Source organism: Meriones unguiculatus, chromosome 3 (genome assembly GCF_030254825.1).
Source record: "Meriones unguiculatus strain TT.TT164.6M chromosome 3, Bangor_MerUng_6.1, whole genome shotgun sequence".
Lineage (NCBI taxonomy): Eukaryota > Metazoa > Chordata > Mammalia > Rodentia > Muridae > Meriones > Meriones unguiculatus.
Window position 1 is genome coordinate 63,099,688 of NC_083351.1, and position 23,921 is coordinate 63,123,608.

The 23,921-nt window shown below is 40.1% G+C and overlaps 1 protein-coding gene and 1 pseudogene across 1 annotated transcript in view; one reads left to right on the plus strand and one right to left on the minus strand.

Annotated features, from left to right (window-relative positions):
* Window positions 1-23,921, minus strand: part of Cntnap2 (contactin associated protein 2) — a 2,202,731-nt gene that overhangs the window by 1,163,595 nt on the left and 1,015,215 nt on the right. The gene's annotated exons all lie outside the window — the stretch shown is intronic.
* LOC110560866 (nucleophosmin-like) lies at window positions 1,677-8,718 on the plus strand (annotated as a pseudogene).

Sequence of the window (23,921 nt, forward strand, 5' to 3'; positions counted from 1 at the left end):
TCCGTATTTCTGCTTCTCTTTGCAGCTAAGTCTATTTAAAAGGGTCTATAGTGTATGCTTTTATTCTTTCCTGAAATTACCCCAGACAGGCTCATGCAAGCACTCTGATCATGTTTCTCAGGCAGCCCTCTTGTGAAGGAGTTTGTTGATGCCCTAACCTGGCTGGCACTTGAGTAACTTTTGACCTACTTCCTTCCTTGATGTCTCTTGAGCTGACTTCATTCGTAGCATCCAGAATAACAACGCTTGGTCCCTCCCCCTTTGTCTGCTCTTCTACTTGTTCTTTATCTCACCAACTGCTAACACTGGAGTGCAAATGTGTATAAATATGTATTAGCGTGTAACCCTGTCTTCTCGACTTAGCATGCAAAACCTTAACCCTCTGAGTCTCACAGCACCAGGTGGAGGATCCTTCCATCTTACAACCCAGTCATATAGATCTTTGCATCCCAGAGTCCTGTGTACGCATGTATACATGCATGTGTAAGTCTATCTATCTATCTATCTATCTATCTATCTATCTATCTATCTATCTACCATGTATCTATTTATCTATCTGTTTGTGCTCAGTGCCCATTCAGCACCTTCCTTGAAAAAGGGAGGAATCAAGTCAAACTCAATGCATCTAAATTGTCATTCCTGATAGAAATGTCAAAATTGCTGTATTGCAAATATTTCTGTTTCATCATATATCAGCTTTGTATTTCTAACCACTTTAGCCAAGTCACCTTGTACACCTTTGAGCTTCCTTCCCTCCCTCCCCCACACCCCGGCACCCGTGTGTTACCATGTTGCATTCAGAATTCACACTTCCCACTGATGACATCAACAGGAGTTTTTAAAGAGCTCCCGAATTGGACTCTCTGTCCTGCCCTGTTTCCCTACAGTCTGTTTCTAATGTGCCAGCCAGAATCTGCCTTTTAAACCCACAATTCATGTCATGTTAATTCTCCATCTAAAACCCACAAATGTCCCTGTACCATTTAAAATAAAAGCTGACTTTGAGTTTTAGAAAAATACTGTCCCTCCCTTCCATTCCTGGCCATCTGATTCATGTCCTCTAATCCCTTTATACTGCCTTGAGGATTCTCAGGCCATGCAAGACCGTTTTGTGTTTCAAGGCCTTTGCCCCTTAAGTTTCTCTGGCCTGGGAAGCTTCTTCATCTTATATCTGCCTGACTTTTATGCTTGGCGATCCCTTTCCACTATGGTCTTCTGGGTTAAGCTCTGTCTGACCATTACTTAAAGTTTTAGCTCTCAAAAGCCAGCAGACTTGTTCCTTGGCTTGTGTTATTTCTTTTAATAGAACTTAATATTTTCTGGAGGAAGGAGAATGAGGTAAAATGTAATTACTTTATAATCTCAAATTAAACATTATAATAAAAACACACACTAGTTAGTTGTTCATGTCCTTCCACTGAACCAAGCCCAACTAAGGTCACTAACCTTGGTGGATCTGTTGCATACTCAGTAACTACTAAAGTGGTAGGCACAAATAGTATTCACTTAATATTATGGCTAGGCACGAATAACTTCTGAGATAATTTACTAGCACAGCAAGAGTGAAAAGAGATGAGATAGTAAAAAGGTTAAAACAGATATTGGTGTGTTATGGGTAAAGAGGATAATCATGGGGGAATCTCTATAGAAGGTAATTGCTAAAGCTGAATGGCAGTATGTGGTCGAGCAGGGAAGATGATGAGAAGGGAGCGCGTCCCTTTGAAGTTCCCCTTGACCTTAACAATGCCAGCTGGATGTTCCGACTCAAAGTGGTCATAGGTGAAAGTGTTTTTCTCTATTGATGTTTTTTTAATATGTATTTTATTTTATATTATGTGCATTTCTGAACACATGTGTGTGAGTATGTGGGTTGCATTATTGGTGTAATTTAATAGGATTTTTCAGGTCAAAACTAATGTTCATCAGATATTAGTTATTCCTTCCACACTTTTGAGCTTATGAAATATTTTAGAAATTAAATAATCAGGCTAAAATAAAGAAAATAAAGACAACCCAAAAAATGCTTATTTCTAATTCAGTTACAATATGGTGCAGTTGTGAAGTTCTCTAGATCTGACCATGGCCTCTGATAATTGAATATTTAATTGACAGGTGGGCTTTATAGAGCGCAATAGGGCTCCAAAGTAATTTCTGTGATTGTTTCAAAACTGTTAAATCTTGGCTTCTACTTAGAAGGCCTTAGGATATGATAAACATAGCCAAGATTGTTGAGGGTTCATTGTTTAAAATGTTTTGCTTAACACCAAGTAATTTAGTTTGAGACGATCATCTCTAACAAAAGGTCCACCCTTTGCTTGCTACAACTGGGCAATAATGGAGATTAAAAGTTGTGTGGAACAAAGTTGTCTCTGACTCAGCAGCATAAGGGGAAAGTAGTAAAGATCTAGAGGTTAAGAGGGTTGAAAAAACATAAGAGTCCATTTGTTTAAAAAAATTGATACCATGAAACTTCGATGAATATGAAAAATTAAAATAACTGGTATGCTTGATTATAGAGAAAATAATTGGTTGTTGTGAAAATATTGGAGTTAAGGTAGGGAGGTATATGGGGGAGAGAAGGAGAGGGAGATAGAAGGAAGCCGAAGAAAAAGAGCAGGAAGAGAGAGAAATGGAGAGAGAGAGAAAGAGGGAGCGGAAAATGCTAAGAGATACATAAAGGGTTGGTGACAGTATTTCTGGAACTTTCTATAAAGGTATTCTTGGAGGAGATAAGCATTCAGCTGAATAAAGATGGGCCTCAACAATGTAGAAACATCCAGCCCACTGAACCCTAGAAGGGAATAAAGATGGACAAAAGGGCAAATGTGCAGATGTGCCTTCTGTGATGGGAGATCCACTTCCAGCACCCAGGTGTGAATACCAGCCTGGCTATTCTTGGGCCTTTAGACTTAAGGTACCACCACAGACTTCATTGGTTCTCCAATTCACCTCCTTGAGAGCATGTTGTGAGAATTCTCAGTCTCCAGAGTCATTGAGGTCAATTCCTATTCTCTCTCTCTTTCTCTCTCTCTGTCTTTCTCTCTCTCTCTCTCTCTCTCTCTGTGTGTGTGTTTAGTTTTATCATCTGTTTGTCTATCAATCTCCATATATATATATATATATATATATATATATATATATATATATACAGAGAGCTAAATTTATATATTGATACTTCTCTTTATTTTGTTTCTCTGAAAAAAAAGAAAACAAACATTTTGTTTTGTGAAATTCCAGGTGCCTTAGAACATTTATTTCTTTAACATCGTAATGTTGGAGAAACTTCATCCTAAAACACAGCTGGAACCTGAGCATCCATTTTAGTAAGTGTTAAGTTTTCATAGTGACATTCCATTTATATACCTCACAACTGTTACTATATACATAATTTGTTTAATTTATTATCCTTTTTATGATGACATGAAAATTTTAAACATAAGTAAAAGCAAATAATGCCAGTGGTCATTTCAATTCTGTTCTTAGAAGAATTAATCATATCTCTCAACTAACTTTGGTTTTAACATAGGAGGAAATTATTCAGTAATTAAACCACCTTTCTTTGGACAGTATTTTATAGCTTGGTATAAAATTAAACTATCAAATAAAGTTTTTTTTTTTCAAATAATGGAATTTATAGGTTAAACAGTTCATTATTTTCCCTAATGCAACAAATTTGAAACATTCATTAGTAGGAATATGACCATTATTTTTCAAGCCCTCGTAATATATTTTAATGATGATGTGTTTATTATTTTGTAGATTGCATTCATTATCTCCTCATTTTCCTACACATTAATTGCACCGTTATGAAACTATCTCTGAATATATGTGCATGTCTGTCCTTGCAGTAGCCGTTATGAAATGGCCAAATATGTAATTTTCAATTCCAAATTTAGAATTCAATTGTTTCTTCGTCTGTCTATTTTCATAACAGAATCCTTGACACTGGAGTTTTTTAAAAATAGAGATGTGTTTTTCATGGTCCTAGATGACGAGAAGCCCAAGGACAAGATACAGCGTCCAGAGGGGACTACATGGCAGCAGGCAGGAGGGGTGTGTTAGTGTGTGGGCTAGGAATGAATTCTTTCTCGGTGACATCAGTCTGTTCATGGGACAACAGAGTCTTCAGGGCATGATCAATTCTCATGGTCACAACCCCTCAACACTGCTCTTTTGGGGATTAAATTTCTAGTGTGTGGATTTAGGGGGAGACAATAAGATTGTGATAGTCTATTGTTAATGATTTCATACAGTCTTCATTAATCTCTTTTCTCCAGTTGCCTCCTATTTTTCCCAACTTTAGCTTCAGTAAGTGTGATGAAATGTCAGAGAAGAAATTCTAAACAGGATAATTGGGGGAATAGAAAGACTCCAGCAAAAACAAAGTAGCTAGTAGGGAAGTCATGCAGGAATGACTGAAAATATGAATAATGAATTTTGAGCAAAAGTTGGCATAAAGTGGAATTCCATAGAGGTATGAAACTGAAACAAAGTGAGGTTCATTTAAAATAATTTCAGTAAAGCATAAAAGACAGAAGACGGAAAGCCTGAAGAAGAGTGCCAAGAATGGGGAGATGAACCCCCTCCTATGTACATGCATCCCATTGTTCATTCACCCAGAGTGAAACTTTAGGATAATAATTCCACTCCAATTAAACAGTGTATCAAAGTAAGGGCTTGGTCTGCCCACTCTGCAAAGGGGAGTATTACACTAAACAACATATCTGCTGTTATTTTTAAAGTATTAACTGCTTGTCAAAGTTTGTTCTTTCAACAGTAAGAGCAAACTGTGGCAGCTACATTGGTGAAACACCAGTAGCTCCTCCATTGTCATAGCCATTGGTTTTGCTGCCATTGAAAAACCTAACCATAAGCCCCCCCCCCCTTTTTCAAGGCAAGGCTGCCCACTCTCCCCATATCTCTTCAACATAGTGCTGGAAGTCCTTGCTAGAGCAATAAGACAGTTGAAGGAGATCGAGGGGATACAGATTGGAAAAGAAGAATTAAAATCATCACTATTTGCAGATGATATGATAGTATACGTGAGTGACCCCAAAAACTCCACCAGGGAACTCCTACAGCTGATAAACACATTCAGCAAAGTGGCCGGATACAAAATTAACTCAAAAAAATCAGTAGCCCTCCTGTATACAAAAGACAAAAGGGCTGAAAAAGAAATTAGGGAAACAACACCCTTCACGATAGCCACAAATGACATAAGGTACCTCAGAGTAACCCTAACCAAGGAAGTCAAAGACTTGTATGAAAAAAATTCAAGTCTCTGAAGAAAGAATTAGAAGAAGATATGAGAAGATGGAAAGATCTCCCATGCTCATGGCTTGGCAGGATTAACATAGTAAAAATGGCCATCTTACCAAAAGCAATCTACAGATTCAATGCAATTCCCATCAAATTACCAACATAATTCTTTACAGACCTGGAAAGAAAAATTCTCAACTTCATATGGAATAACAAGAAACCCAGAATTTCTAAAACAATCCTGTACAATAAAAGATCTTCTGGAGTTATCTCCATCCCTGATCTTAAGTTGCACTATAGAGCAACAGTTTTAAAAACTGCATGGTACTGGCATAGAAACAGAATGGTGGATCAATGGAACCGAACAGAGGACCCAGAAATAAACCCACACACTTATGGACACCTGATCTTTGACAAAGATGCCAAAACCATACAATGGAAAAAAGATAGCATCTTCAATAAATGGTGCAGGTCCAACTGGAGGTCTACATGTAGAAAAATGAAAATAGATCCATACTTATCACCCTGCACAAAACTAAAGTCCAAGTGGATCAAAGACCTCAACATAAAACCGGACACATTAAATCGGCTAGAAAAAAAAGTGGGAAATACCCTAGAACTCATTGGTACAGGAGAAAACTTCCTGAACAGAACACCAACAGCACAGGCTCTAAGAGCAACAATCAATAAATGGGACCTCATGAAACTGAAAAGCTTCTGTAAAGCAAAGGACACCGCCATCAAAACAAAACGACTGCCTACAGATTGGGAAAGAATCTTCACCAACCCTTTATCTGACAGAGGACTCATATCCAGTATATATAAAGAACTAAACAAGCTGAAAAGCAGCAAACCAAGTAATCCACTTAAAAAATGGGGAACAGAGCTAAACAGAGAATTCTCAATACAGCAATATCGAATGGCAGAGAAGCACTTAAAGAAATGCTCAACCTCATTAGCCCTTAGGGAAATGCAAATCAAAACAACCCTGAGATTTCACCTTACACCCATCAAAATGGCCAAGATCAAAAACTCAAGTGACAACACATGTTGGAGAGGTGTGGAGAAAGGGGAACCCTTCTCCACTGCTGGTGGGAATGTAAACTTGTACAACCACTCTGGAAATCAATCTGGCGCTTTCTCAGACAACTAGGAACAGTGCTTCTTCAAGATCCAGCCATACCACTCCTAGGCATATATCCAAAAGAGGCTCAAGTACACAAAAAGGACATTTGCTCAACCATGTTTGTAGCAGCTTTATTTGTAATAGCCAGAAGCTGGAAACAACCCAGATGCCCCTCAACTGAAGAATGGATGCAGAAATTGTGGTACATCTACACAATGGAATATTACTCAGCAATGAAAAACATGGAAATCATGAAATTTGCAGGTAAATGGTGGGACCTGGAAAGGATCATCCTGAGTGAGTTGTCCCACAAGCAAAAAGACACACACGGTATATACTCACTGATATAGACATACAACGTAGGACAAACCCACCAAAATCTATGTATCTAAAGAAACTAAGCAAGAGAGAGGACCCTAACTAAAATGTTCAATCCCCACCTGAAAGGCAAGGAGGATGGACATCAGAAGAAGAAGAAAATAGGAAACAACCTAGAAACCTGCTAAAGAGGGCCTCTGAAAGCCAGAAGAAGAAATCAGGAAACAAACTAGGAACATACCACAGAGGGCCTCTGAAAGCCTCTGCCCTGCAAACTATCAAAGCAGATGCTGAGCCTGATGGCCAACTGTTGGGCAGAGTGAATGGAATTTTATGTAAGAACTGGGAAATAGTAAGAGCTGGAGAGGACAGGAGTTCCACAAGGAGAGCAACAGAACAAGGAAATTTGAACACAGGGAACTTCCCAGAGACCCATACTCCAACCAAGGACTATTCATGGAGATAACCTAGAACCCCTGCACAGATGTAGCCCATGGCAGGTCAGTGTCCAAGTGGGTTACCTAGTAATGGGAAGAGGGACTGCCTCTGACATAATCTGATTGGCCTGCTCTTTGATCACCTTCCCCTGAGGGGGAGCAACTCTACCAGGCCACAGAAGAGGACACTTTTGATGAGAACTGATAGATTAAGATCAGAAAGGAGAGAAGAACCTCCCCTATCAGTGGACTTGGGGAGGCGCATGCATGCAGAAACGGGAGGGAGGGTGGGATCAGGAGGGGAGGAGGGAGGGGTGTATGGGGGGATACAAAATTAATAAAGTGTAATTAATAAATAATAAAAAAGAGGAAAAAAAACCCTTTTCCCAAAGGAGAATATTCATTTTTCAAAGTAACTAAAATTTGAATATATGGTAATATTAATGAGTAGTATACTAGAGCAGTGATTCCTCAGAATACATTAAGCTAGAAAGGTTACAGAGCTCCTTATTTACTCTACATTGCTTTAAAACATGTTTTCTGGTCTACTCATTGTTAAAAGAAAATTTTAGAATTATGTCTATAATACCTAAATATATATATATATATATATATATATATATAAACATATAGACACACACACATACACGTGTGTGTCTAAAGCTTGGCAGTAGGCAGTTTTCTCCATCTGATTTCTCTCACACTGGAGACCTGGTGAAAATAGACATGGGTTCTCTTAGGCCTGAGAACAAACATTTTGGTTGTGAAGTAAAATCGGGCAAAGATTATTACTTTAAAGTGTATAATGATGAAAATTAACACCAGTTATCATTAACAACAGTCAGTTTAGGACAATGGTAATAGATGAATTACACATCAAAGAGGCAGAAGCAATAGCTGGGAAGGCTATTAAGGTACCACTGGCAACTTTGAAAATGTCTGTACTACCAACAATTTGATGCCATCTGTGGCTGATGTGTGGTTTAGGCCTGTGCACATTAGTGTACCACACCTGCCAACTGTAGAGGAAGATGCAGAGTCAGAAGATGAAGATGATGACGATGTAAATCTCTTAAGTATGTTCAGAAAGAGCTCTGGCCCTAGAGGTGATAACAAGGTTCCACAGAAAAAAGTAAACCATGATGAAGATGATGAGGATGATGACAAAGATAATGAGGATAAAGATGAAGATGATGAGGATGAAAAGGAAGAGGAAGAGGAGGAGGAGAAGGAGGAGGAGGAAACTGAAGAAAAAGTTCCAGTAAAGATATCTTTATGAGATACCTCAGAGGAAAAAAAGCACAAAAATCAAATAAAAATGGAAATGACTTAAAACAATCAACACCAAGATCAAAGGGTTGAGGGTTCTTAAAGAAAAAACAGGAAAAAAACCCTCCTAAAACAGCAAAAGGACCTAGTTCTGTAGAAGATATTAAGGGGAAAATGCAAGCAATTATAGAAAAAGATGGTTCTCTTCCCAAGGTGGAAGCCAAGTTCCTTAATTATGTGAAAAATTGTTTCCAGATGACTGACTAGGATGTTATTCAAGAACTCTGGCAGTGGAGGAAATTTCTTTAAGAAAATGGTTTAAACAGTTTGAAATATTCCATCTTATTTCATTTCTATAACAGTTGATATCTGGCTGTCCTTTTTACAATTCAAAGTGAGAACTTTCCCTACTGTGTTTGATAAATATTGTCCAGATTCAATTGCCAAGTATATGTTGTCTAAAATGTCTGTTCACCTTTCAACAATGGAACTCCACCCTTTCTTGGTTTTAAGTATGTATGGAATGTTATGCTAGGGCATAGGCATAAAGGTGGTCACATGTGAAAATGGAAGGGAGACAAAAATACACGTGTGAAATAAACTCAACATTTTAATAAAATAAAACAAAACAAAACACTTCTGTTTAACTCTGAAGTATACCATGTATAGAATCAGTTAGTAAGGACCACTGAGATGACTCGGTGGTCAAGAGCACTGGCTGCTCTTCCAGAGGACACAGGTTCAATTCTCAGCACCTTCATGGTGGGTGACAATCGCTTGTAATTACAGTTCCAGTGGATCTGATGGCCTCTGGATTTACACAATGTGTCCTGATTTCTCTACTATCGAATGCATTAGCCTGGCACACTGTGATTTAAAAAAGCAATACTAACATAGGAGTTTTGGTGTGAGATTATGAATGTAAGTGCTTGTGCTGATTAGTGTGATTGTCAACTAGATTGGATGGTGAAACACCCAGGATTTTAGTGACATTTGCTTCTAGGTGTGTCCATGAGGGCACCAGCAGGACAGAGTGATGAGGTTCAAGGTTTGCCCCAGATGGGCAACACCATCACATAGGCTAGGGACCCAGCAGGAAGAACTGGGCAACCAGGAGGAAGCCATTAACTAGTAACCAGCATTCTTCATTCTGCTGCTTCCTGGCTCTCATGAAGAGATCTGCCTTTTGTGCCATTTGTTTCTTAGGCTGCTACACCTCTGCTGAGCACAGGACTATAGATGGAAGTTGTCAACTGAAAACTCTCCATCTAAACTGTTTTCCAGATCTTTGTTGAAACATTGAGAGTTCTTGACCCAAACTAGAGTACATCTTCTAATTACTTTCTAGAGAAACTCCGAGGAGTGTCAGAGGGTGTGGTAGTAGGAGCCTCCTTTGCCTATTTCTGTGCCCTGGCCTAACTTCCTCAACAAAGACCTCTGCAGAAGCATGTGTTGCCAACACCCTTAAAGTCAGTTTGATGGCAGGAGCCAGGGCAAAGAAGTTTTGAAGATGATAACTGACTGTGAGGCTGAACAGTAACTTGGCATGACATTTTTTAAGTAAAAAAATAGTTTTTCATATTATCATCCACTTTCTTCTGTAGTAAGACTTCTGTACATCTGAATACAAAAACCAAGTCAGAAACTGGTCTTTTTTTTCCTGTTTTACATTGAGGAGTGTATTTGATAAAGATTAAAGTTCCCTAAAGGAATTCAAAGAAATAGTCCCTCACTTCTGAAGAAGAAAGAAAGCAAACCATCACAGTTTAGAGCATTCTGCAGGATTAGGGGAGGCCTCTGCTTCTGTGGCATAGTTTCTGAGGGCAACCCTAAGCATCAAGGCCCACCCCCAGCTGCTGCTAATGACTGAAATCATGTTGGCCTCTGGCTTTAGGCTTCGGAGAATATCAGTATTGCTTTGGAGATGCGTATCTGAGCCAGGACTATTATGTCTCCTAAGGCCAGCTTCACTTTTCTAAAATATGCAAATATACGTTCACATGGCCTCCATTTGAGAATACACACATCAACGTTGTTTCCAGGTATACACATGTACATACATACAGACTCATTTATATTAATTTTACAGGAAAAAAGTATGTTTTTACAGAATATATACCTATTAAAAGAAGCATGAGAATTTTTTTCTTGTTTGCATAATTGCATGACCACAGTATTTTAGCAAATATGTTTTTTTTTTTTTTTTGCAGAATGCTTGCTGGCTTTAATGCACACACACACAGACTTGTCTTCTTTCCAGGAAAGCATTCTCAGTGAGTCAACTCACATCTGCTTGTGTACACTGAGTCAGGGACCACTTTTGCCAGGGTTCTTCTTGTGTGCTGCACAGCCTTGAAAGGCACAGACTGCTCATCCAACATAAGGCAGAGGTTTGTTTGCTGTTCAGTATTTCAGGGATGAGGACTCTTTAGAGGCAAGCATTGGGAAGTTCTTCGTGGATTATAGCCCCCTAAATGTGGGACTTCTCTGCTGAATTGCATCCCACCCATTTGGCTCTTGTCTAACCTCTCTTGTAAGAGTTGATTACCCTAGCCTATCAAGTCTCATTAGGACTGGCTTCATCATCTTCCTTTGTAGCCTGGCAAGATAGAAGGGGAGGAGGTCCTTCCCTATCAGTGGACTAGGGGAGAGGCATAGGGGGAGAAGAGGGAGGGAGGGAGGGATTGAGAGGGGACAAGGGAGGGACTACAGCTGGAATACAAAGTAAATAAATTGTAATAAATAATATATATATATATTTATTATAGCAAGAAAAACAGAAGAGAGGCAATTCAGAAAAGAATACAAGGTTTCCGTGCCAGCTAGCCTTGAAGAAAAAGAAAGCCAGGGGTGAGCCTGGATGGAGGGAAAGGGGTTGAGAACAGGGGAGAGGGAATGAAAATAAGAGTGAGGGAGAACTTTCCCTCTATCTTTGTCCCTCATTATCCCTACACTTCTTGTAGGCAGGGTAATTTTTGGATCACGGATTTTGTCAGTGGGTGTTGATCCCCGACTTCCTCTCGTCCTGCCTGGTAGGAGGTGGTCACTTCAGTCTTCATGCCCCTCCCTGTTAGGAGTCTCAGCTAGAATCACACCCATACCCTCCCAAGGCACTTATCCTTTAGCAGGCTTAAAGCTTGACCAAGAGATGTCCCTTTCCAGTTTCCTTTCTTGTTCCCAGCCCTTTTACCTCCCGCTCACATCTGATCTCTACCCATTTCCCTCCCCAGTCCATCTCCTTCTCAGTTTCCTCTCTTCATCCTCTTCTGCTGTCTATTCTATTTCCCCTTCTGAGTGACATTCAAACACCCTTTCTTGGGCCCTCCTTGTTACTTAGCTTCTTTTGGTCTGTGGATTGTAGAGAGCCAGCCCCTGACACTAATAATGATACTCTGCTATGCTTTCAGACAGGAGCCTAACATGACTCTCTTCTGGGAAGCTCCAGCCAACAGCAGATAGAAACAGGTCTGAAACTTGCAGCCAAACATTGGGGCAGAACTCTGGGGGTCCTGCAGAAGTGTTGGGGGAAAGATGGAAGGACATAGGGGATAGGAACCTCATAAGAAGAACAACAGAGACAACTAAGCCAGTCCCATGGGGTCTTTCAGAGACTGAGACATCATTTAAGGAGCTTGCATGATTTGGACCTAGGCCTGCCTGCACACGTCTCCAACAGTGCAGCTTGGTCTTCATGTGGGGCGCCTTGTGAGTCGAAAGGGGGCTCTTTCTAACACGGACTCTATTGGCTGCTTTCGGATCACTTCCCCCTGGCAGGGCTATCTTGCCTGGCCTCAGGGGATGAAGATATGCTTGCAGTCCTGATGGGACTGGATGTGTTGGGGGAAGGTTAATGTGAGGAGGGGGGGCTCCTCTTTTCTGGGATAAAGGGGGAAAGGGGAGAAGTGGAAAGACTGGGAGGAGGGGATGGAGGGAGTGCCCACGGGACATAAAGTAAATAAACTAATACTAAAAAAAGAGTGAGGGAGATAGTCTGGTGGCTCAGAGAACCAACGGTGTCTACTTCCACGTGGTGCCTGGTGTCTCCTTGCTGGATTTCTTTTCTCTTGCCCCAGGGGTCCCGTATGTAAGCCTGACAGGACTGACTCCTCATAACCATAAACAAGGCCTGTTTTATTTCTTTATGTTAATTCTCACACAAATCTTTTGCCTCTAGTTAAAAATGAGTCCAAATAGTTCTATATACCCAAAATGATGAAAGAGGAGGGCTATGAAAGTGGAACTTGGAATTGGTTTTCTTTCTTCTCCAAAGTACTCAATCCCTAATACTGGTATGATAACAGCAGACTGCTCTGAAGGGTCACAATTCCATCCACAAACCCTGAGAGATATATGTGGCTAGTAAAGACACACACACACACACACATACACACACACAAATACATACACAAATGAGACACACACAGAGACATGTGCACAGAGACATACAGACAAGGTGATAAGAGACATACATGGAGACAAACACACACACATGGAGACACACAAATGTGTGGTAGCACACACAAACACATATTCATTTAATTTTGGAAAAGAAGATTGATTAAATCAAAATTTAGAAAAGACCCTCACTGATGAAAAAGCATATAATGTGAAAAATACAAAACCATTTAAAAACCAGCAGGAGATTGTTATGTGTTTGAAAAACTACAAAATGAGTTTGAAATAGAGGATACTATTAACTTTCATAGTGTATTACCTGAAAATGAAAGCTTTAGATTTCTAAATGTCTGTTCTCAACTTGATTTTATTTTCATGGGACTTCTTGCTGTGATATCTTAATATGCTTAATTACAGAGATTAGCAGCCCATGCACTATGAGGAAAATCTGTATTTGCCCTTACCTTATGGAACGCTATTGAAAAATACTCAGATTAATCCATCAGAGAGCAATAGATCTTTCTGGTTAAATCCTAGCTGGGTTCTGGTAAGCCAGAATCACCTATTTGTTTCCTCATTTAAACAATTTGAAATTATGTTACATTGGTCCCTCTTTATAATGCACAACTGAGATGAATTCTAAGGGTCTTTCTGTAATGAACAAGGATGATTATAGGTTTCAAACTCAATGTTCACATAATAAATTAACACTGAAAATGACCATGAATGTACTAAGAACATAGGATTGCATGGTGCCTGAATCAGTTCCAGCTTAAAAATTGTTGAGTAACATCAATAGCAAACTTCAATGTTGAAATACACAATTTACTTACAATGCATCAATCTCTGAACATTTAAAAATTACTCGAATGGAGGACACAAGGAAAAAGAAAGACACTAGAAATTTGCTTGGATGGTTATCTTGATTGGCATTTAGAACTGCAGGGGAAACAAATGTCTGGGCTTTACAGCGTTTTCCAGAGAGGCTACCCAAGGTTGGAAAGACTGACCATTAGTCCAAATAGGAGCTTTCCATGGGCTGGAGGCTTCTGAGTAGAAAAGAGAACCGAAGAAGTCCCTGCATCCCCTCTCTTTCTTGACAATGGGCACTGTGGGAGCAGCTTCTTCACACTCTTGCAGCCATGCCTTTCTACCAGGATGGATTGTGTCCTCAAACATGGGCCAAAACAAAACCTTTTTAAATTTTTCTTTGTTATTATTATTTATTACAATTTATTCACTTTGTATCCCAGCTGTTTCCCCCTCCCTCATCTCCTCCCAGTCCCATCCTCTTTTCCTCTTCCCCTCCTCATGCCTCTCCCCTAGTCCACTGATAAGTGAGGTCTTCCTCCCTTACCATCTGACCCTAGCCTAGCAGGTCTCATCAGCACTGTCTGGACCCTCTTTCTCTGTGATCTAATTTGGCCACCTCACCAGGGGGAAGTGATCAAAGAGCCAGCCACAGAGTCCATATCAGAGACAACCCCTGCTCTCCTTACAACGGAACCCACATGCAGACAGCTGCTCATGGGCTACATCTGAGTAGGGGGCCTAGGTCCTCTCCATGCATGGTCCTTGGTTGTTTAATCAGTCTCTGCAGGACCCCCTGAGCCCAGATTTTTAAAACCTCTCTTTAAGGTGTCTTTGCCATGTACTTTGTCACATCCTCAAGGAAAGTAAATTCACTCATTGTGCTTTTCTGTAGTCAGTCAAAGTTTATGGTTCTTTACTGACAACATTTTCTAGTTTATCATTTTAAGAAAGATACTCTAATAACAAAATATTTTTAATGTGGATTTCATGAATGAATGGCTTTTTAAAACAATGAAATTTTCTGTTTGTCTTGAAGTAATTGCTCCAAACTTTTATGGAAGTATTTTGAAACAATAATAGTACTTAAAAAGAAATACAGGCATAAAATAGTGCATATACCATTTTCTGAGGTAGTTTTTTTCTTACTTAATTCTTCACAAAACTGAAAGGTTTATGTAAAAAGTTCTAGCTTAAACATTAAAGAACTAAAAACATGCTAAGTTACCCTATGAAGCAATGGATATTTATTTCTTTTTATTTTCTGTGCATTGGTACTTCATGTGTGTGTGTGTGTGTGTGTGTGTGTATGCATCACTAGTGTGCAGTGCTTGCAATGGTCAGAAAAGAGAATGGATTCCTTGGAATGGAAGTTACAAGCAGTTGTGAGCCACCATATGAATGCTGAGAACCCAGCCTGGGTTCTCACCAGAGCAGCAAGTGCCCTTAACTGTTGAACTATTTCTCTACTCTACCTTAAACAATGGATATTTCATTATTAAGCTGTTTTTTTACAAAAAAATGGCAGTATTATAGTAAACATTTAAATATCCTTTAACATTGTGCTTATTTGTGGAAAGAGCTGGGCAAAAATATATGTCCTCTAATACCTGGTTCATCACAGCAGAATTTCTATTTGCTCTAAAACAGTGGTTCTCAACCTATGAGTCCCACAAAAGACCCTCACACAGAGGCCTAAGACCATTAAAATCATATATTTTAGGTGTACAGATTTTAGTAGGTTTATCCTATATTATACGTCTATATGAGTGAGTATAATATGTGTGTGTCTTACTGCTTCTGGGATAGCTCACTCAGAATGGTATTTTCCAGTTTCCACCATTTACCTGCAAATTTCATGATTTCCTTGTTTTTTATCCCTAAGTAATATTCCATTGTGTAGATGTACCACAATTTCTGTATCCATTCCTCAGTTGAGGGACATATGGGCTGTTTCCAGCTTCTGACTATTACCAATAAAGCTGCAACAAACATGGTTGAGCAAATGTCCTTATTGTGTATTTGAACTTCTTTTGGATATATGCCTAGGAGTGGTATAGCTGGATCTTGAGGAAGCACTACTCCTAGTTGTCTGAGAAAGCGCCAACTAATCAAGGAGGACTCTGGCTAAAATGTTCAATCCCCATCCTGAAAGGCAAAGAGGATGGACATCAGAAGAAGGAGAAAACAGGGAACAAGTCAAGAGCCTGCCACAGAGGACCTCTGAAAGGCTCTGCCCTGCAGACTATCAATGCAGCTGCTGAGACTTATGGCCAAACTTTGGGCAGAGTACAGGGAATCTTATGAACAAAGTGGGAAATAGTAAGATCTGGAGAGGACAGAAACTCCACAAGAAGAGCAACAGAACCAAAAAATCTGAGCACAGGGGTCTTTCCTGAGACTGATACTCCAACCAAGTACCATGCATGGAGATAACCTAAGGCCCCTGAACAAATGTAGCCCATGGCAGTTCAGTGTCTAAGTTGGTTCCATAGTAATGGGAACAGGGACTGTCTCTGACATGAACTGATTGACCTGCTCTTTGATCACCTCTTCCTGAGGGGGGAGCATCCTTACCAGGCCACAGAGGAAAACAATGCAGCCAGTCCTGATGACACCTAATAAACTAGGATCAGAAGGAAGGAAAAGAAGACCTTCCCTATCAGTGGACTTGGATAGGGTCATACGTGGAGAACGGCGAGGGAGGGAGGGATTGGGAGGGGATAAGGGAGGGAGGTACAGGGGGGATACAAAGTGAATAAAGTATAATTAATAAAAATTAAAAGAAAACATATATTTGCATCACAATTCATAAAAGTAGCAAAACTACAAAGTAGCAACAAAAATAATTTTGTGGCTGGGCGGGGGATCACCACCACATGAGGAACTGTATTGGACGGTGGCAGCATTAGGAAGGTTAAGAACAATTGGGATGTGATGGAACATTCTAAATCTTCTAAGAAAAGCCTTTCTATGGGTCTGCCAATAGCAGTGAAGATGAGGAAAATCCACCAATTCCTTTGGTTAGTTTTTCTTTTTTCCTGTCCTCTCAGAGACATTCCTGTTACTAACATGAATAATGAATCCAATTTACTCCCACTCCTCCTACCCAGAGTGATGGGATCAGCGAGGAAGTTCTCCAATAGCACATCTTGAGGATAGTTAGCTTTCAGCTCTGTGTGCTGGATTCCCTTGAGCCTCACTAGCTCTTCGGAGCTCACTTCCTGCTGTGTTCGCTCATTCATTAGTTGCTCTTTCAAGCTCTTTCCCTTCTGTAATTCTTGATACTGCAGGAAGTGAAGGGGGAGAAGTTGTGTCTGCTGGTGGCTGCAGGGATGGCCCGTTCCACATGACTGATTCTCAAGTGGGCTTGAAAGACTGTCAAGAGTCCTTAAGTGGAGTTTTATCCATTCCTGTTCAGGCGAGAAAGCATCTTCCACTCCACTCAACATGAGATTTGAATGGAAGATTATGCTGAATTTAAAGCAGTGTGCCTTCATTCTTAGGCTTCAAGATCTTTGCACAGTGTTAATTTTGCTCCTGTGCATGGCAATGGTAAGAGATGCTTCTCTTTCATTTTTAACTTACTTTCTTAGAAAGGCACAAGAAAAAAAAAAGATCCTGGAATTACCACTTACTTATTTTTTTTACAAACTTGTTTTTAATGTTTAGCAACTTCAGCACTCATAGGCTCAGTGGGTCTGATTCTCTCTACAAGAGAGGTTCCTCAGTCACTGGCTTCATGTTTGAATTGGCAGCCACCATTTAAAATACAAGAATTCACACCTGTTTATTGCTCAAATAGCACTGCAGAGTTGCTCACAGTTCTGGGGCTCAAGGTATGAGAGCCACATATCACAGGCAATTTTTTCAAAGAACTCTCTTGCTATCCACTTGAGTCCATGGTCTGTGTGGGTCTTCATCATGATTTTATTTTAAAAGGACTCTGGTTGTACTGACTAGGGCATTATTTTATTTTTATCTTAATTACCCCTGTAAAGACCTCATCTCCAGATATCCACACTTCGTGATTGAAGAACCTTGGGTCTTCAGTCTCCTTCAATATAAACTTGATGGGCAGGACACAGTTTAGCTCAGAATAATTAAAATCCAGAAAACAGACAGAAGTTGAAACAGACTGCTTTTAGGTGACTAGCATCCACTCCCCTCAACCAGTACTGCCCTGTGCTTCCTTACTCTGTGGGTCTCCAAATCATGACCATGAAAAGATTGACAGATGTGGTTTGTCATTCCACCATGGCGTGACTTACTGGGGGCTGTACATGCCCTCCTGGTGTTCCCTGTGCACATACCAGTGCACCACAGACATTTTAGAAATGAATCAACAGTGGATAGATGAAGGCACACAATAACTCTTTCCCAACAGGTAAATTTTTGGCAGCCTACTCTATGAATCTAATTTGAAACCCAACCTACTACCATGTTTTACATACATCGCTTTGGAAAAGCTACTTAATAGCTCTACATTTCATTTTATTTCCCTAAAAATTGACATTAAATAGAGCCTTATTCAGTTTTTGTAAGGCGATAGGAGAAAAACTACATGAGCCAGCTTTTTAGGGAAGAATAAAAGTCATAAAAATTAATACCATTGTGTTTTAAAGGAGCCACGCTCATAGTCTAGGCATCCAGCTAGCACCACTTGTTAGTATTCTGATGTTTCTGACGAATCGGTTGGCACATGGGTTGAGAAAACACCTCCCTGTTCCTCTATCATCCTTCACTGGACTATTCCCAAGTAAGAATGACGGTGGGACCACCATAGGCAAGAAGAGTGGGAAAACGTAGCCATCAACTTGAAAATCTAGTCAGATAATCTTACAGTTATCTAGCTGGCCTGGATCCGCCCAAATGTGTAATGCCGTGAATGTAGAATAGCACTGTTTCCAACCCGTGGTTGAAAACACATATTCTTAGAGACAAGAAGGGGATAAGTACTTTGAGAAACTTTGTTGTTACAGGAAGGGCCAATATATGCAAGAGAAGTGGAAGGCCTTGAAGTGTAAATCTTTTTAATGTGAAATATATTAGTTCTCAGCAGAGCAAATTGCTACAACAGAGCAAACCTAGATCCCAAACATCCCATAATGTCCTACCTTCCATATGACTTCTATTTAATACAGTTACTTCTACTGTGATGATGTACATGGTTCTGGTGCAACCATGGGAAACCTCACTAGAGAATGGAAAAACGGGCCTCTCTGATTTGGCTTTAAACGTGAAGAACCAAACAAAACTAATTTCTTTGTAAAGTATGGAGCTTCGGGTATCTTACTGCAATGACAATAAATGGACAAAGGGAAGTGTAATATTTAAGATAAAGAACATGTAACTGGGCAAGATCCTAGGAGTGAAGGACAAGAGAGGGGGAAATAAAACAGGACCACTTCTTTTTGTTCCTTCCTGGGAAGTTGGAGGAACAGACCTAGGGATGGGAAACTAAGCTGAAATTTCACTGGAAAGTTCCTGGGATTTTTCTAAGGCATTTGGGAAACTTGCATCAGCTGAGCAGAGCATAGAAACTTGATTCTCTTGGGCTTTGCTCATTTTTATTTTGAAAGTATAGCTAAGATCGAAGTGTGAGTATATGTATTTTCTTCTTATTAAATATTCACTTATTTTAATGATTCCTCAGAAATAATTGTTAGTTATTTTAAAAGTCTTGTTTTTTTATTATAAAATCATAATTATACCTCAGCAATATATCTACCCCTTAACCCCCCCCCCCAGTGTAGGAACAGACTCCTCATCGATGATGTCAAATTTAGTTGTTCTTTTGAAAATCAAGATGCCCATGCTCTTATTATTTTATTCATATTTTTATATTTATGATGATGTTGTTATGATGGACTTAAGAAATGCATACAGTTTGAGTAATTTTTAATTCCCCCAAAGTTTTGGAGATTCAGAGTTCTTGGGAACTGACCAGACCTCTAAAGGCCAATGAACAAAAGGAGATAGATAAAGGTTAAAGATGCTGGAGAGATAGCTCAAAAGTTCAGAGGACTTGCTGCTTTTCCAGAGGATTCAGCTTCCATTCCCTACATTCACGTGGTAGCTCACAGCCTTCTGTAATTTCAGTCTCAGAGTATCTGATGCCCTCTTCTGGCCTCTATGGGCATCAGCTGTGCACAAGATATATGTGTACATCTTCATATAAGTGTTAAAAATATACATAAGAAATAAGAGCTAGAAAACCTAGAATTCATGGCATTGTCTTTTTCCCTTCCCAGAAATGGTGTATTTCATTGTCTGTCTTCCAGGAAGCAAAGCAGATCAAAGCTTCAGGGCATCAAACAGGCAGAGCTTCTGGGGCCTAGGACAGCACTATTTTACTTCTGAGCTAAGACTGTGGCTGGGACCCAGGCCCTGGGTACAGAGTCCAGGGCCTTTGGTAGAATTTTCAAAGCTCCTTGGGCTTTCTCCTTTGATTTTAGGATCTGGCCTCAGGTTTCTGTTTCGATTTTTAACTTTAATTTTAATGCAAATTTTATGGAAATCTGTCTTTAGCTTACTCCCTGATGCAAATTTAATTTGGCCACTAATGCAAATGCACTTTATTAAGGGAAGAGATCTGTCACTTCCTGCTATGTTTCCTTGAGCTAGACATCTCCAGACTTTTTTTTTTGGCTTTAAAATTTCAGGGACTGATGATATTAATCTATGAACTCCTGAAGACATGTCACCTTTCACTTTGAACACTGTACAATGTTCAAAGTGAATAATTTTGTGTCCTCTCTTTTTTTTCCTCTCAGTTAAAACAGTGTATCTGATACTATATGTCCCAATTTTGTTTCTGTTGCTATGATGAAACAGTGAACATATGCAGTTTGAGGGAGAAATGGATTTGGCTCATACCTCCCCATGACAGTCCACAACTGAAGAAACTCCACACAGGAACCCAGAGGCAGGAACTAAAACTGAGATTATGAAAGGATGCTGCTTGCTGGCTTGCTCCTTATTGCTTGTTCTGTTTGCTTTCTTTATAACCCAAGATCACCTGCTCAGAGGTAGCACCATCCACTGGGCTGGATCTTCCCAAAGAAAACACACTGCAGACATACCATCAGGCCAATCTGCTAGAGGTTAATTCTTCAGTAGTGGTTCCCTTTTCCTACGATACAAGCTAACAAAAACTGACCTGCAGCCTAGGCCACAGATAAGGACATTGCAGCCAGTCCTGAAGATACCTGATAAGCTAGGGTCAGATGGAAGGGGAGGAGGACCTCCCCTATCAGTGGACTTGGAAGGGGACAGGGAAATGAGGGAGGGAGGGGGGGATTGGGAGGGAAAGAAGAAGGGGGCTACTGCTGGGATACAACTGAATGACCTGTGATTAAAATAATAGATAGATAGATAGATAGATAGATAGATAGATAGATAGATAGATAGATAGATAACTCTGACCTGCAAACTATGTTTGTGAATCCCGGTATTTAAATAGACACCTTTGGACACTATAGATTTAACACCAGGACAATGAGAATAGTTAGCCTCCTCATTACGTCACAATCATTTTTCTGAATTCTGAGATCTGTTCATTTCACATTTTTTTAAATATCTTTCTCAGAGCACTTTATGTCAGCATAACATTACAGTGAGTTTAATCTGGCTAACAGCAACATAGTTTAATGCTTCATAAACCCTCCAGTTCTCAGCCAACCGAAAGTGGCAAGCTAACCGACAAGGTGATGGGTACCTCATTGCTCATGGTGATTTATGCAAGATGATTATAATTAATGCTTTTCTCTTTAGAAATTGTCATGACTAGAATATCTACCTGTATCTCCAGCCCTGGAGCCAGTACCTCTGTGTTAGGCATGACGTGTCCACCGCTCATTGCTGTGGAAGCTCAATGCAGATCATGAGGGATAGTGATCAAGGGACGCTTTCTATACTCACAGCCAGAGAAACTGTTCTGCTGCCACGTGGTTCTAAGTCAACATGAGGTTTAAAACATGAAGAACACTTCTGCTTTACTTTATGAGCACATCAAGCTAGCAGCTTCATCTACTGTGTCAGTTGATGGCGATGGCAGTGCCAGACAGCTGAAGGTATATTCCTACTGTGCTATGCATGTAATTATATTGCATTCTAGCGAACTGTAAATATCACATAAGTGTGAGTATAAATCACCAATCCTTAAATATGTAATAATGGTTGAGTTTTATGTTACTCTATAGACGTTTGCATACTATGTATGATCATTGCTATAGGCTCAATATATAATTCTTGTGAGTTTTGAAATACCAGCTAGACAGCATTGAGGATTATCATATCTGTTGTCTTGGACATACAATGTGGAAAGAAGTCTGTACTTACTGTAGTTTTCTACTTTTTTTTTTTTTTTTGAGACAGGGTTTTTGTGTGTAGCCTTGGCTGTCTTCGTAGACCAGGCTAGCCTTGAACTCACAGCAATCTGCCTGCCTCTGCCTCCCTAAGTGCTGGGATTAAAATCATGTGCCCCCTCTCCTTGCTCAGTTTTCTACTTTTTGAAGTTTTATTTGTATTGCCTGAGAGAAAAAAAAGACTCACTTGTAGTATCTGTAGGAAATGACACAGTTAATGTCACGAGCTGAGCGCAGTATAACTTGTCAAAGGTGCTTTGTGCTTTCCTCAATACTAGGAACAGGGCACAAATTAGGTTCCCCGAGGGAGAAAGGAAAGGTAATGAATCACTGAGGAGTTATTGGAGTCCTGTTCGAAGTTAGCAAAATAGAGCTGCAGGCAATACCGGTGATGCAGTCTCCTAACAACAACAACGACGTAGCTTTGCATCACCACAATTCTCAAAAGAAACAAAAAACTATTCCTTACTGCTTTCCTCTATCTAACATCACTAACACCAACATTCTCCTCTATAATCCCATGAGAGGCATCCTACAGCACCCTGCAGTTGTGTGCGTCATTTACCTCCATGCATGTGGGTTCTATGAATGCCTCTTCTCTCCCCTTGCAAACATCTTTCTACCCTGAAGTAATTCCTGCTCCTCCTCTTTACTGCCCACTTTTAGGGATAATATAAATAACAACAACAAAAACCCAAGGCATCCCACTCTCTGCTTCAGCCAGGTGCCATTCTGCATTTCACTCTTTCGGAAGCCCAATCCGGTCCATTTGCTCAGGCATGAGAGGATAATTCACCCATCATCTTTATGGGCATTTGGGACCAGTCAATTTCATAGTTCTTCCTCATCTATCAATAATATGTTCTTCCTACTACCTACTTCAAAGCAGGACACAAGTACAGGAAGCACCTTGTAAATTGCCCCAACAGACTCCTTTTGCCAGGATGCAGGCTTCACAGCCCACTGCTGTCTTCATATTTCCACCACATCCATTGTTCATCTCACCTGCTCAGCTATCACAGCTCTATAAACTGCTAAGTCGATGACTGCTGGGGTCTGTTTCTGAGGTCAAATTTCTTTATATTCTCGTTATTTCCTTGGAACATTTCGTTTAACCCAAATGGACTGACACTAGACATTTCCTGAGTAAGTAAAGGCCCTCTTCAGCTTCCTTCAGCTCTGCCATAAGCCAGGGCACAGGACTCTCCTGCCTTGTCACAGACCTTGCTTGCTTCAAGTCGCTAGTCCCCTTCTACACTGTCCCCTATAGACCTTTACATACTCTCTGGGAGACTATTTATAAGATCACACCTTAAGTGTCTCCTTTAGGAAAATCAATCAATCAATCAATAAAGCAGCCGCAGATATCGACCATCAGGAAAATCACCCTGTTGAGTTCTGTAAGCGACAGGTGTCAACTCTTCCCACTCCAACTTCACATGTTGTATTCACTGTGGGTTCTCAGATTTAACCTTCTTCCTGTGACTCTGTAGTCCTGACTCAACTGACAGAATATGGCTCAATTACCAATTAACACACTCAGGACACAGGATTTGCTGTTCGATAAATCTGACAAAACCCAAACATCCTGTCTGTATCTGTATCTGGATCTGTATCATCTGTGCCTGTGTCTGTGTCTGTATCTGTGTCTTTATCTTTATCTGCACCATCAGTGTCTGTGTCTGTATCTTTAGGTTTTCCAGTTCCAAAGGGTGGGGCAAATTTATGAGTGGTTCCATTAGAAATGCCAGGCAGTCTCAAGTGTATCTGTTCTCTTTGTCAATAACTGTTCTTCATCTTGGGGTAATCCTTTAGCATAGTATACACTAATAGTCCAGCTGTTATCAACAATCACCTTATTGCCTTTTGTAAAGCTGAATTTGGGGGTATAAGGAAGGTTCCCCCAAAGTACGTGATTTTATTTTTTTCCTCACATTT